The sequence below is a fragment of the Amborella trichopoda genome, chromosome 1 (assembly GCF_054954075.1).
Source record: "Amborella trichopoda isolate Santa Cruz 75 chromosome 1, AtrichopodaSantaCruz75HAP2 v2.0, whole genome shotgun sequence".
NCBI lineage: Eukaryota > Viridiplantae > Streptophyta > Magnoliopsida > Amborellales > Amborellaceae > Amborella > Amborella trichopoda.
Window position 1 is genome coordinate 24764098 of NC_142336.1, and position 14343 is coordinate 24778440.

A 14343-nucleotide genomic window follows, 5' to 3' on the forward strand; every position below is an offset into this window, starting at 1 on the left:
ATCGGATGGTCATCACGTCCGACTTCTTTCTTTTTGGATAGTTTTACCTACAGCTTTATGGTTGTGTCCATCTTTATGAAAGAGGCGGCCTCCTCCTTGATGATGAATAGGATGAAGGGGTTATAACTATACAGGGCTTACTAAGGTAATGGATACCATATGTGAGGGTTTTATTATGAGGGTGAATACCACTGGAGATGTTTTGGGTTTTACAAGGTGATGGATGACTCGTATTTGTTGGGATATAGAGGTTTTAAGTGAACCATGAGATAACTGGTGTATGAAAACTCCTCGGCGATAATATGTATTTTAGGGGTAGAGAAATGGTCACCTCTATGGGGATTGAATGGCTTCCTTGGGTGATGAAAATATCACATGTTTCATATGTTGGTCACAGCATATCTACACCACTGGGAAGGATGACATCAATGGAGATCATGGATCCCTGAAGTGATGGACCAATAGGGGTGCCACTGGGGGTAATGGACTACTGAGGGTCCATATGACTCTTCAGGCATGGTATTACTCATGGGGTCTTATGAAGGCTCAAATGAGTAGGATATATTTGGTATGGCTCCATGGGGATAATGGAGTTCTTAGGTGAAGCCCGGGTGAAGAGGTTTCAAAGATGGTTTCTGATAATGTTTGAACTAGGTAAATGGAATTTCAATGGAAAGGGCAATTTCTTGGACAAAGAGATGATGTTTTACCTTACTCACGGGGGATGATAAGTCAAGTTGATGGGGTGATTGAGACTTCCATGGTTTTTATGAGTCATCAGGGTCTATAGTGTAAGTTATGATTTTTGTGAGCCATGCATCAACAAAATAATAAACTTGACTGCAATTTTGAAGCTTTATGCAAAGGTGTTTCTCCAGTGGTGTTTGAGCATATTAAGGTCAAGAGTAACCTTGCAAATATGCTCAATGTGTCTCCGTTGGGGATGAGGCACTTTAAGGATATGTCTCCGGCTGGGGATCAGGTAGATTTAAGGATTGAAACATCCTTTACAATGATGATGACCTTGGTGAAGGGCATAATTTTTTAGGATACCTAAATCCAATGGGTTTGAAAGTGGAATTTGAATGGGTAACATGGATCCATCAAAATTTATAAGATTGAACCCTGGGTTTTTATGGATTAATAGGCTCATGGTTTGAACCTAGAGGGTTTGAAAAGGAGGCTAATGAGCTCAGAGTATTGAGCTTCACTTAGCTCAAATAGGGTTACCCACTAGGGGGGTTAGTGTGTGTAAGTGAGTAAAAGGGTGTAACCCCTCTGACCACTTCGTGTTGAGTTGCACCAGTGTGTATCGAGCTCATGGTTAAACCATGGACTCGTGTGAATAATGACAAATGAGAGATGAGGATGAAATTTTGACCAAGAGAATATAATGAGAGAATAATGGAAACACCCTTTTGTTGAGGGTCCATACCTATTAGAAGAGAGAAGAGTGAGACGAGAAGTGGATGCAATGATGGGTCTGCTCTAGACGCAGACCTGAGACTTCGATGAGAAAGGGGGTGACAAAATAAATGACAGGATGACAGACACACACCTAAGCACGTGCTTAAAACACTTTATCGAGCAGGTGTAAGAGAGGCGGAGAATGAGTGATGACGGCCCTGCCCTAAGCGCGGCCCGGGACTTTGATGAGAGGGGAAAGCAAGACAAGAGAGAAAATGAGGGAAGAGAAAGACGGACTCGCGCCTAGGCGCGAGTCTAAGCATTGACGAATGAGAGGGAGAAGGGGTCCGCCCAAGCCTTCATGGGCCCAGCGGCTTGAGCTAGAGGCTCGGGCTTCGCAACGAGCCCGGGTTCACCCCATTCTGATACCATTTGAAAAAGTTTTCCCTTTTTTCCCTTGGGAGAATTTTTGAATCAAACGGGCAGTCAAGGGCAGGGACGATCATTTAGCCTCTTTCTTTGACCTCTAGTCCTCCACCTTCTTTGAAATTCCATTTTCCCTCCTTGTGGACTTTCATGGAATAGAGATTTTGTAAGAGTATGTGAGGGACATAATTTTTAGAGGGGGCTATATAAGGGGGAAAGGGGTTCCATTTTCTTCATTCTTCTTCATTTTCTGATTTTTAGAAAGAGAAAGTGATAGAGCTTTTTCTTAGAGCGAGAAAGTGACCTCTTTTAAGGGGAATTCTTGAGATCATGGCTAGCTCTTCTAACCTTATACGTATCCATAGTCTTTCATTCCTCTTTCCTTTATAATTTTGATTCTTCTTCATCTTTTTCTTGTTTCTTGTTTGTATCTTCCATGTTTGAATTTATGCATGAGTAGTCTTCTTTAAGCATAGTCTTGATAGTTTGATCATCCTTAAGCACTTTTAAGCCGTCCTTAAGCATTCTTAGCATATTTTTCATCTTCATTTAACATCTTAAGCATACTTTGAGCTTCACGAATGATTCATCACAAACATGTCTAGGCATTACGAACCTCTCAAACATGTTCATCACAAATATTTCTTTAAAGGATCACAAATCATAAGCGTTACTTTTGGATACCATTGTTTATGGGTATTTTTCGATACTTGTATCCCTAATGCGAATAAGGAGGAAGCCAATCGCGACCTAGGCTCACGAGTACCAAAATGCCTGCGGACTATGAAAGCACTGTTGAAATAAACCCTAATCTGAAGCATATTTTTGAAAGGAGATAAATGGATCCCAAAAATCATGTGGAAGTAGCAATTGACTCTCTAAGAACACCCACCAAGTTTTGTCATGATATAACGATGTTAAGGTGAATTAGAGGCAAAACCAGCTTTCAAATTCGGTCTTTAACATGTTGAAAATGCACCTTATAACTACAGCCCTATCACCAGAGCTTTAGATGAATGCCGCATCACTTCCATTGGATTCAAAAGGTCTGAAAACCCTCAGATATCAAATTTTGGCTCATTCAGACACTTGTGGACCATTATGTGGCCAACTTACCCAAAAAGGGTAGGTTACACACTATTCTGGTGTATCCTCGGTGAACCAGTTTTCTTTTATAGAAATTGTGTAATATGATTTTAGGATCACCTTTAAAAGGTCATAACTTCTTCATCTTAAGCCGGATCAAGCCCAAATTTCAAGAGGACCTTCATCTCGTTGGCGCGTACGGTTTGAAATGTGGCATGACCCGACACAGAAGAAATCTTATAAATAAGTCGCTTAAGAAAACTCATGTGTTGCAGATTTTTGCAAAAAGGAGATCTCTTCAATCAAACAGTCATATCACGAAGCCCTGACCACAAATCGACTTAAAAGAGGGTCGGTTGCGACCGTGACATCGAGGGCTTCAACCCAAAGTAAACATCATATGTGATAAGTGACCAAAAATATTGTATTTTGAGGTTGCAAGAAAGGGTATTTTTCGACAACCAGAATCCATATTCCGACAACTTCCCTAATTCAGAAAGTGGCGGTCCGGTCATCAAATCGAGACATTACTGTCACCAAGCGATCGTGACGACTTCCCCGTCGTTCCACGATGAAAATATCAAATTAAAATGCCAAGAAATGGACAAGATTCGAGATCTAAGAAATATATTTTTCAACAATTTAGGTTAGTTTTGAGCATCCACCCTTGTTTTAAGAGGGTGCTATATAAGCATTTGTAACCCTAAGTTCAAGAAGGGTGAAAATAAATTAATGAGATTTGGCCCATAAGCTCAAAATTCAATTGAGTTCCCCTTGGTATGCAATATTTTTGTCTACCCCCTTTCACCCAAAGAGAGGAGAAAGAAAATTTTCCCCATAGGCGACTACCCCTAGAACTTCTCACTCCTCACTTGGAATTTCTCAATTCTCACATTGAACTCTTCACTCCCAACCTAGCTACCGATCCAGTCCAAGGATCCCACTAGATAACCCCTCACCATTTCTCTCTCCTTCCTTCTTCTCTTTGGCTCTCTTTTTTCTCTCTCTTCTCTCTTTGTCTCTCAAGACCAACCAGGCCAGTGGCTAAGCCGTCGGCCCACCTTCTCTTCTCTTCTTTCTCCTTCTCTCTCTTCTTTCTCTCTTTCTCTCTCATTCTCTCCCTCTCTCTCTCTCTCTCTCCCCCCTAAGTCTCATCGGACCAACGGCTAACCCGCTGGCCCACCACCTTCTTCTCCTCCTCTCTCACTCTTTTCTTCCCTTTCTCAATTTCTCTTTCTCTCTCTCCTTAAGCTTAATGGGGCCAGCGGCTAGCCCGCCGACCCACCTCCTTCTTCTTCTCTTTCTGTCTTACTCTCTCCTTCTCTCTCTTTTCTCTCTCACCCTCACCCTCTCGATTTTCCTCTCTCTTCTCTTTCTCGATCTCTCTTTCTCTCTCTCTCCTTAAGCCTAATCGGGTCAGTGGCTAGCTCGTCCGCCTACCTCCTTCTTCTTCTCTTTCTATCTCACTCTCTCCTCTCTCTCTCTTTTCTCTCTTAACCTCACCTTCTAGGTTTCCCTCACTCTATTCTCTCTCTTGTCTCTCTTTCACTCTCTCCACTCTCTTTCTCTCTATTTTCTCTCTTTTTTCCTCTCTCTCTCCTCGCTTCTCTTTCTCTCTTTTTCTCTCTCGTGATCGAGCTTGTGGTTAAGCCGCTTGCTCCTCCCCGTCACCTTCCTTTCTTCTCCTCTCTCTCTCGTGACCCAACCGACGGCTAAGCAACATTTCTCTCTCTCTAGTCCTCTCTTGCTCTCTCTCTCTTCCTCCCTCTTGGCCCTCCTCTCGGTTTCTCTCTTGCTCTCTCTCGCTTTCTTTCTCTTTCTCGCTCTGTCTCTTCCTCTTAGTTTCTCGCTCTCTCTCCTTTCCTCTCAGTTTCTCTCTCTTCCTCTTGCACTCTCTCTTTCTCTCTCTTCCTCTTGCACTCTCTCTCATTCTCTCTTTCTCTCTCTTCCTCTTACACTCTCTGTCATTCTCTCTTTCTCTCTCTTCCTCTCGATTTCTCTCGATCTCCTCTTACTCTCTCTCTCTTGCTTTTTCTTTCTTGCTTCTTTCTCTTGTTCTCTCTTGCTCTCTTTCTCTCTCTTGCTTTTACTCTCTCGCTCTCTCTATTGCCATCTCTTTATCTCGTTCTCTCTCCCTCTCTTCTTCTCTCTCTCCTCCTCTCGATTTCTCTTCCTTTCTGATCCTCTCATCTCTCTCTTGCTCACCCTCCCTCTTGCTCTCTCTCCACCTCTCGCTCTCTCTTTCTCGTTCTCTTTTCTCCTCTGCTTCTCTCTCTCTCTCTCCTCCTCCTCCTCTAATTCTACTTCTCTTTCCCCTTTTCCTCCTCTCTTAACCCTTTCCTCCTATCTCTTATGAAATTGCTCCTTCTTTTCTTCCTAACTCTCTATTGTTTTCAAACCCCACACTATCTCTTATACTATCATCTCACCCACGACATTTTGTTATATTTTTATTTATTTTTTTATTTTTTTGTTTGTTTGTTTGTTTGTTTATATAAGAACGTTTGATAAGACACGCTGAAAGGCTGTCAAACTGACAAACAGTCTTTTATCACCCCATCTTTTTACATATATATCTCTTTAATGGCAAGTAAGGGTCTTCTGACCCTTGTGTGTGTGTGTTCATGAGCTGCACAGTGTGAGCAAGGGGGTTAAAGCCGAACCGGCCTCATGCTAGAGGGCTTTCCGTCGTAATCTAAGAGGGCACCCGAAAACACCCGAGCGTGTCCCAAACCCATCGTGAGGTAGGTCCCACCTCACACCCCATAATTCTCTTTCATTAGTTGGTACATGTCTGCACGTTCACCTCACACACTGTGTCTCGTAAGAGAGCGATATCGAGCCGAACCCAAATCCGGGTCGCCGCGCGGTCATTTGACCAGACGAAATCGAGGCTTAACCAACTTGGCGACTCCACTGGGGACATTGTTACCCCATCGTTGGTCTAGTCTGCTTGCCAAATCATTCTACTCTTCACACACACACAGGTCTTCGGGATTATATAATCCCTCCATCCGGGTTGGGGATTTCAATATCCCCACACTCATGACTCTATCCCCTGGGGGTGAAGTTCGGCGAACAACATTCCTGTTTTTCTCTTGAGCATCGACCAAGTTTCGTGCTCCTGGGTTCTCACCGTGTTTGGGGTAAGGAGGGACTCTCAAGTCCCTTGATCCTCGTCTATCAGCATCAACCCGTTGGTGTCACTTTCATCGGTGGTACTATAACCACCCCTCATAGCATTCACCTAGTTATAAGCAAATCACTTGTCGGTACCACTACTTGAGGCAGCCGAAAGGCCACCTCTCTATCTTCTGCAGTTGGCAGAATTCATACCAATGCCTTTGTGGGTCGCCATGCGACCAACCCCCACTCTCAGTCACTCCAAGCCACCACTTCTGGTGGTTCGGTACAAAAGGGAGGCTTCAAAGCCACTCCCTCGCACCCACTTGCAAAGACTAGCAGCTTAGCCACCAAGTCCACATCTCGGGGTAGCCCCAGGACTCCCCCAGTCCACCATCACAAGTTGCATCTCTTAGGATCTAGCCCCACACACCCAAAGGTTGCCTCATCAAGCATGTTGCATCTCTATCACTCAGTTTTGGGTGGCACTAAAGCAACACCTCCACGAGCACATGAGCAGCGACCCCCACGTCGACCCCGCTCGCACATACCTGCATATCCCATGAGGGATGGTCACAAGACCACTTCATCATGCACAACAGCTCGTAGGACCGGCATTCCTAAAGCCAGACCTCCTATTCAAGCTCAGGCTCATTCCCAAATCACCTAAAAGCCCTCAGAAAGCCATGCACATGCATGCGACCTTCTGATTCTCTCAAGCACAAAGGCTAAGGGCCACTAGTGTGTGCCCGATCCCCTGTTCACCCACTTGTTCAACCAAGACCATTGCTCACACAGTATTCGAAGACGTTTCCATCGAGTACCTTTCTCCAGTCCCCTCAATATTCCCATATGACCATTGGCTCTCAAAAATGAGCTCAGGGCAGAGCTCTAATGGTCAAGAAAGTTCAATCTCCCCCATCCCTCATAGTCAAACCATGGCTGCCCAAGGAAGCTATAGAACTGGCCCTTTCAGGTCCTCATTCTGCCTCACTGATGGAGGTGGCCTTGGCCCCCCTAAGAAGAGCCAACCGCCTGCAATCCTGCTCTCAGATCCAATTTTGGGAGAAGGTATAGTGGAATTTGAGAATCAAGAACAAGAAGGGCATTTGGCTCATTCAAAGGGAGAAGCCCAAGGCACCGACAACGCTTGAACCTATTGACCCCCTTAAAGAGTATCCCTTCTACCCATTGCAGATGGCAACGGAATCCAAAACAAGAAGGGGACATAAATACATGGTTATTTAAGTTCTGGGAGATGACCCTAAATCGATGGTCCCAAGACCATCATAAACCGATGATGACCCAGTCTACCATCAGAGCCCAAGCTCAGTTGGGGCATTTCCAACCCCTTCTAACTGGCCTCCCGGATCAAATCACCCGGCACTACGAAGCGCTTGTTATGCTTAGCACCTCCTTCCCCAAGGAGAGGGTCGAGGCCATGATTATTAATCAAACCAATGATGAGCCTCAAGATCGCATAGCCCAACTTGAAGAGGTCATCAATCGAATGATGGAGTGGCTTAATCAGGTGGAAAACGTCAGGCCTCTAGGAAACGCATCCCACCATGGGGCCAATTCACCACAGCTACCCCGCTCCACATATGAGCTCCCTAGGCAACCCCGTCCACCACCGACATATGGCTATCCTCCAATGCCATCCCAAGCTCTCCCTCACCCTGTTACACAAGCTAACATTGATGCCATGGTCAACCATAACCTACGAAACAAGCAGATCCCTAGGGTGCGAGAGACAGCTCTATATTAAAAGCCCTGCCCTGCATTCATCCACATGTTGTCATTCCCGACAAACTAACAGAAAGGGAGACTCCCAGTCTTCAATGGTATGGGCTCACCCCATCAGCATATTGTACACTTTATGTCAGCATGCCAAGAAACGGTCTCGGATGGCATACTCCTTCTCTGTCAATTCATGGAAACCCTTGATGAGCCGGAATTCAGATGGTATGCTCATCTCCCTCCAAACTCTGTTCAAACCTGAGAGGAGATGGAGCACTTGTTGTATAAGCATTTCTACGAGGTTGAGAAGCAAGTACAAATCATAGAACTGCTTGCCATGATCCAGGGTCCAAACGAGCCCGTTGATCAATTCATCACCAGATGGAAAGACTTTGCCACATACCAAAGAAACCCTATGCCAGAGATCAACTTGGTACAGACTTGTATCCACAATATGCGACCTGAAATCTCACTACATGTCGAAGCCTCGAAGCCCACTAATATTTCGGATCTGATTTTCAAGGTAGTTCGTATTGAGAGCTTGTTTAAGCATCATGGGGAGCCCCATCGCAAACAACAGATAGGGGAGCCAATCGGTTTACCAGTAATAATCGTACTAACCCTCAGGGCAACCAGCAAAGGGGTAGCAGTCACTGTCTCCGCAGCCAAATGCGCTATTGACCAAACCCCTCTCCAAACCTTGGATACTTCTAGGGGCTTATTGCCTTTGAATACTTAAGAGACCCCTCAACAAGGATAGCAGCAATCACAATCCTATAATAAGGTGCCACCACCTCAAGGCCTCTATCGAAGGGACTACTGGGAAGAAAAGAGAAACAAAGTTTATAGCTTCGACAAGGAGTGGGTCCCAACACTCCTTCAGATGTTGTTGGAACAAGGAATGATTGCCCTTCCTGAGGCAAAAAGGCAAGATGAAGTCGGGCTGGTAAATAACAAGAGATATTGTGCATATCACCGGATCAAATGTTGGGGAATTTAGTCCAGGATTGCTTCACTCTCAAGGACCAGATTGAGGCATTGATTCAAAAGCCTCATGGAGTTTGGGATCACTGAAGCCTCCCACATGGTCGTATTTCAGGAAGAAGAACAAGTTCAATGGTTGCATTCTGATGACTTGCCACTCGACCTTCTCCCCACCATATTCGCCATGATGGTCCAAGAAGGAGTTATCTATCCTTGTCCATCACGGCAACCCAAGCACATAGTTCAAGGGACTAAAGATCTTAGGTGCCCATACCATCAGATAGTGGGCCACGACATATCTCAGTGTTTCGGCTTTCGGGCTCTGATCGAAGAGAAGATAAGAAGATGGTGAATCGCCATGGATGTCTCGGTCCTGAGTCACAAAACACATGCTCAAGAACCTGGCCCGATGATTCAAGAAGTCACTCAAGAATGGACCTCATGCGAAAGTTCACCCCCTGAGTCTCCTAACTCGGATGAGCCCTCTACTTTGCTACAAGGGGTGAAGCAGAATGAAGTCCATGAAGAGGGAGGCAATTTTTCAAGCAAACATGGCGCCTAGACCCTGCATGTCTCGCCAGCCTGTTCCTTTCAATAAGAAAGGAAAAGGTGGGCGGACCACACGAGTTGCTCGCCAAAAGAGAAGAATACCACAAACCCCTGTTGACGCCATATTCCTCTCAACTATTCAACCTTTGCCAAATTTGCGGGATTTCATCCCCGAACAAATCACATTGTCCGATGATGACTATGGTCCGGACTTGCGAACTGGTCAAGAAATCATCCCGAAGGGAACAACTACCCCATGTCTCCACCCACTCATCCGATAAGGGTGAGGACTTAAAAAGCACCCCTCAATGGTCTATGCTGAGTAAAGACCTTAAAGATCCCCTGCACACTTTCGATAAGAGTTATGACATAAAAATAATCCCGATCAGGTCCAATGAAAGTGAAGACGTTAAAATCCTCTTTGAGTCCAGTACAGGTGATGACCCTCAAAGCTACCTAGCTCGATCCAACTTGAGTGACGACCTTAAAAGCTCTCTCCCCTCCTCTATCCCTGATTCTTTAAACCCTTCTTCTCTTATCCCATCTCTTTCAGAAGTTACTCTTGCATGCCCAGACTTTGAGGCCCTCGATGAGGAACTTAAGAGCTGCAACGTCAATAAGCGGCATCACAGCAACTGAAAAAGATGATAGCACAAGCAGCTGGATTCTTAATGGTTGCTGATGCACTAGCATCCTGATCCAAGAAGAAACCCCTTCCCAATCTTGAAGAACTAATCGAATGATATCGAAACCCGAGACCCAAAACATCTCGGTGGCCCCCTGAGCCTGACCCAAAGCAGCAATGGAGAGATAGGAAAGGGTAGAGTTTCTCTTCTTATGAAGCATGCCACATGGTGCAAGTAACTGGAGGAATGGTCAATATCAGTCGGATCAATTTGAGATTCGGGAAGAAGCTCCAGCCTCTCATATAAAAGCAAAAGAAACTATGACTCTTGAAATAGCCAGGTCTGTCACTAATGTCATACCCAAATACTCCATTCAATCCACCACCCCTCCTCAATACCCTGGACCACCATTAGTTCCATACCCAAATTCATCCCCAACTTTCCTCATAAACCCTCAACCCTCTCAAGCAACACCAGCCCCGATTCTACTGCCACCTACCTCGGTTGTACCATTAAGCCAACCTGTACCCATTCCGATGTGGGCCTTGGATATAATTGAGATGATCACACCTCCAGTCTCACCATTCTTTATGTGGGCCCTGGACATAATTGGGATGATCACACCAAGAGCTTCTAATGGGCACATGTTTATTCCCACTATTGTTGAATATTTCACGAAGTGGGTCGAGGCCGCCTCATTCACAAAGATAGAAGAACAACATGTGGCACAATTCATTACCAACACCATTATTTATAGATTCGGAGTTCCTGAAATGATCATCAATGATAATGGGACCAATTTCAAAAATGAAAAAGTAGCAAGGATGTGAAAAAATTTCCGGATAGAGAAAAAATTTTCTTCACCATATTATCCCCAAGGAAATGGTCAAGCAGAAGCAATTAACAAGGCTCTCCTGAAGATTATCGATCAAACTATAGAAGACAGCAAGGATTGGCATGAAAAGCTACAAGCTGCACTCTGAGCCTATAGAAGCACTGAGAAAACAACTTCATGGATGACTCCCTACTCATTGGTCTATGGCATGGAAGTAGTATTTCCAATTGAGGTGGAAATGCCTTCTCTTAGGTTACTTGGTCATAAGGAATTGGACCACAAGCAATAGGCTGAAGCCCGACTAGCCACCCTCGAAACACTAGATGAGAGACGAATCTGAGAAGTTGAGAAAATGAGCTTCTACCATTACAAAATCATGCGAGCATACTAAAAGAAGGTGATACCCCTAGAATTCAGAATTGGGGATCTAGTCCTGAAGAAAATCTTCCATTCAATGGTGAATCCTTATCCATTAGAAAAATTCAAGCCTAATTGGGAAGGACTATACGTCGTGATCCAGACTCATTTAGGTAATGCTTACAAACTCATAAACCTTGAAGGATAGGAATTGAATCATCTTATTAGTGCTATGTACCTCAAGAAATACTACTCCTAAAACAAAAAAGAAAAAAAAGAAGCAAGAGAAAAAGTGTTGATCCCAAGTCCGCTTTGGGATCTCAAAAGAAAAGAGAGAAAAACAAAAAAACAAAAGAGACCAAGAGAGATCTCGATCCCAAGAATGTTTAGGGGTGCAAAAAAACGAAAAAAGAAGAAGAGACAAACAAAGAAAATGTATATATCATGGATGGAAACTAAGAAAATGTATATAGCTAAAGGTTTTCCATACATCATGAACAAGAAAAAAAACGTGTGCATGAAAGATACAAAAAGAAGGGACACAATCCCCATCTCTCGAAATTGATTGGAAGTCACTCGAGGCCTCTTGCTCTCTCGCTCTAGAGCGTACTATGTGCCTGCTGCTTCCTCTCAAAGCGACAAGAGAAGCAGGGACTAGTGGCCTCAAAACTATCCTATGGCCCTACGTTTCCTGTGCCGGGTCACCGCCAACCTACTCTAGTACTAAAGTCATCAATGTAAGCTGGTGAGTCATCTTGGTATGCCTCAATTGAATCTTCCCAAGTTGGCACTTATATGAAATCCTAAAAAAGAAGAAAAGAGAGAATCTAAAATCACAAGGGAGAATGTTGGTTTGATGCCTCAATCTCACCTTCCTGGTCGGGTTGACCTGGTGGCGTAGTTTCGGGTTCGAGATGGACCCAGGACCTAAGATCGCTTTCTCGAGAACCACATAAGGAAGATGCGGGTAGGAATACCAACCGATGAGAGAGGAATTTTGGGTCATGAGGCGGGACTTAACTCACGTGGTTCCCTGACACGCTCGGGCTACTAGCGTTGGTGCCTTCTTAGATCATGACGAATGCCTCCTGACCTGTGGCGGGTTTAGCTTTAACTCCCTTGACTTAGTTTTCTGTGTTCCTGCACACATGCACACGTGAGATGTCCAAACAAGCGGGTCTGAAGACTCAGAGTTTTTTGAAAATAAAATGAAATGAAGTAAAATAAAATAAAAGGGGTTAGTTAGGTGCCCCGATCTCGCCCTCTGGGTCAGGTTAACCTGGTAGCATGGTTCCAAGTTCGAGATAGACCCAGGACCTGATGTCGTCCTTTCGCGAACCACGTAAAGAAGATGTGGGCAAGAGTACCAACCGGTGAGAGAGTATTAGGGTTGTGAGGTGAGACTTACCTCACGTGGGTCCGTGATACGCTCAGGCTGGCTTGCATGGGCGCCCTCTTAGATAACGTTGGAATGCCCCTGGCCTATGGTCGGTTTGGAATCGCCTCCCTTGACCTTTTTCTCCTTTCTTGCGAACACACACACACACACACATTAAAAGTACAGACAAGTGGGGGCTGTTACAGGGTGAGCGCACACGTGTGTATGTACTCAAGGAATAAATGGAAAATAACATAAGAGAATCCATGTCAATTCGACAGTCCCCCGGCATCTTCTTGACAAGGGACTCTCAATACATATTTTACAATAAATAAGGAAATAAAAAAGGGAGAGATAGAGAGAAAGGAAGTGTTTGTCTTTGAAGGAGAAAAGAAGAGGAATAAGAGAGAAGGCGAAGGTCAGCTTGACACTTACTGAACCTTCCAAAGAGAAGAAAAAGAATGAGAGAATAGAAGAAAAAAAAAGAGATAAGAGAAGTGAAAGTGAGCGAAGAAGTTTGACCAGGCGGCTAGGCTGGCACGGTGGCTAGACCAGTACAATGATTGATTTGACGTGGTAACAAGACGGGCACGATACCTCAGACCGGCGCGGCAGTTTAACTACTCAACGACAGAAACCAACACCGATCAGGCTGGCGTAATGGCTAGTCTGACGTGGCAGCTAGATGGGCACGGTGACTCAGACCGGCACGGTGGCTAAACTGCTCGACGACAAAACTGGCACGACGGCTAGTCTGACGCAATGGTTAGTCTGTCGTGGTAGCTAGACGGGCACGGTAACTCAAACCGAAATGGTGGCTAAACTGTTTGGTGACAAGACTCAACCTGCCCTCGGGTCAAAGAAACAAAGAAGAGAGAGAGGAAGTGAAGACTAGCTCGACTCTTACTAGGTCTTCCAAAAGAGACGAAAGTGAAAATAAAAGTGATGGTGAAATAAAAGTGATGGAAAATGAGATGAAAGGAAAATGAAAGAAGTGAATTAAAATAAAATAACATTAGAAAATGGAATTAAAATAAAAATAGAATGGGTATAGGGATGAAATAAAAATGAAATGGAGTTAAGTAAAATGAAAATATAAGGGATTGAAGAAACTAAAATAAGATGAGATAATTAAAATAAAATAAATGGATGGAATAGAGTAAAGTATGGTGGGATAAAATGAGTGAAGCAAAATAAATGAAATAAAATGGAATAAAGAAAAATAAATTGAACTAAATGAAATGAAATGACAAGAAAGAGTAAAATCGAATAAGATAAAAGCGAAGGGGTGGAAGAAGTAAAATAGGATGGTTTAATAAAATAAAGAAAAACAAAACTTTAGTTGACAGAGAAAGTCAATTAGTGTCTACTTTTTTTAATTTAATGTAGAGAGAAAGAGTTGGTTTATTTGGGCTGAGGGAAGTAAACTTTTTAAAAAGGTAACGTTTTAGGTAAGGGGGAGAAAGGGTTGAGTATTGGGTTATTGGGTGTAAGAAGGTGAAGAAGCATCATAAAAAAAATATGACTTGGTTAGGAGAGAGAGGAGGTTTGAGCGAAATGGGTTGAAACGGGGATGGATGAAGCTTTGACGGCGAAAGAAGAAAACGAAACGAAACGATAAAAAAAGGGATGGGTTTCGAGATGGGTTTTCTTTTGTGGGTTTGTAGAGAGAGAAAACGCAACGAGGGCCTGGTGAGCGAGAGGGGATGGGGAGAACAGGGAGGCAGAGGCGGAGAAGAAGAAGGGACAGTGCAAAGATGGTGCAGCAAAGGTGAAGGAACGGGTGGTTGGCCGCAGGCGGTAGAAGAAGAGGCTACAATTTAAGAGAGGCG